Genomic DNA, 2,006 nt, shown 5'->3' with positions numbered 1-2,006 from the left:
ATCGTGGTGTAACCATTCTCTGTAGGCAATGTTTCCTCCCTTTCTCTCTCTTTCTTCCTGTCTCTCTTTAGTGAATATACATGCTCTGGTAAATTTAAAAGAGAGAGAGAGAGAGAGAATTCTACTGAGGATTTATTATTACACCGTATACTTCTTTCTCCCCAAATTCTTTCCTTCTTCGCATCATCAATTTGACAAGTGTTTGCCTCAGCTGATAAACCAACCATAACGAATTCCCTTCTTTTCTTCTAATCTTTAAGTTTAAAACCTAGCAAAATTGTATAAAATATGTATTTGTATATATGTCAGAGAGTTTTAAGAAAGAAATTGTTATTGATAACATATCAAGTTATTGATAGGAAGAATAACTTGATGAAAATTTACATCAAGTCTTTTGCAAAGATATAATAGCAAAGATGTGAGGAACTAGGATCATTTGAATATATTCAACACAGTAGTTTGGATTTGAACACTAATATCTTGGTTACTGTTTATAATATAATCTAGAAATTTGACCAGTTATTTGTATCTTGGCATCATTAGTGCCTGGGCTGTTAATAAGAACCATGACCTCCTGTTAGTCCCCAGTAGGTGAATCCCACAGCTTTCTGCCAAGGGCAGAGATAACAGAACTCACATTTGGGTTATTACATGACTGTTAAACCTGTTGGTACCTCCTGGCAAAATTCCTGTGCTCCCCCAAGTGGACCTCAAGTGATCAAAAATTGCATTCCTTATACTTTTGCGGATCAGGAATGCGCAGGGTGGTGGTTGTAGTGAGGTGGGAGATGTGGGAGTCTTTTGATTAACGCCGTCTTTGTGAGCCTTCCACTCTCTGTGGCCTGTCTGGAGAAAAAGAACATGTTTTTTGTTGTTGTTGTTTTTAATTTTGATAGATGGCACGTTCTCTCACCAAAGAGAGAGAAAGAACATGAGAAAACAATCTCCCATGGGAAATGTTTACATGCAATCCCTTCTCCATCTCTCCCTCCTTTCCAGATTTGTGGTACACATGCACATGTGCCCTGTGTTTTTCAAGCCATGGATCTAGTACTTACACTGCAGTGGGGCCATATGCAATCTAGCTGTCTCAACCACCATGCCACCAGCTAGCCCTTCACTTTCTTCTTTAACTAAAACATTATTGAAGCATGTTAAAAGGTAACATTACCAATCAAGACCAAGGCTACCCAAGATTTCTTTTCTCCTTCTGCTCATATGACAATTCCATCGACATTTCTCATGCTCATTCCCACCACCTGTTTCTTGTTTTATAGTCCACATCTTTAATACTGTATTAACTATTTAAAGAATTTCTGCACACTCTCATAAAAAGTCTCCTATTTTGCAAATCCAGAAGGCTAATATGCTTTTGCTGGAAAATCGAGGAGTTTATTTTCTGAAAGTAATATTATCCCAGACCACCAAAAATAGTCTCATTAAGTTCTTAGAATTATAAAGACCATATTCTCGGCTCATGGTAGCATAAAATTGAAATTTTACAACTAAAAGATTAGTAGAAAAAGTGAAATAATTTTAAAACTAATAATTAATTTTCTTTATAACTTTATGGTAAAATAAGCAATAAAAGTAGTTGAATTGCCAATTTAGATAGAACGAGATGTAACAAGAATGGCAATGTTATACCTTAAAACACAATTCCCCCAAAGGTAAGCCAAGAGGATAATTCATAGTTTTAATGTATTTTTTAGTAATTTTTAAAAAAAATTAAGTAGGCATTTAATTTTGAAAAGTTCAGTTGTCTAATAAGGTAGATTTCCAAAAGCCCTTCCTGACCAAAATAAAAACCCCTTGCTTCAGTTCTTTCTTGGTAATCCATTTTCCTGGATCCCTCCTTTCTTTTTCGGAGTGCTTTTATTATTATTATTATTATTATTATTATTATTATTATTATTATTATTTTGGAGAGGTTTTTGCTATAGGACGTGTGCATGCCAGAAAGACAGAGAGACCAAAAGAGAGAAATCACCCCCCAGGGGGGATGC

This window comes from Tupaia chinensis, unplaced genomic scaffold, assembly GCF_000334495.1.
Source record: "Tupaia chinensis unplaced genomic scaffold, TupChi_1.0 Scaffold146140_1, whole genome shotgun sequence".
NCBI lineage: Eukaryota > Metazoa > Chordata > Mammalia > Scandentia > Tupaiidae > Tupaia > Tupaia belangeri.
The sequence above is the reverse complement of the archived record's forward strand: the minus strand, read 5'-3'. Positions refer to the sequence as shown.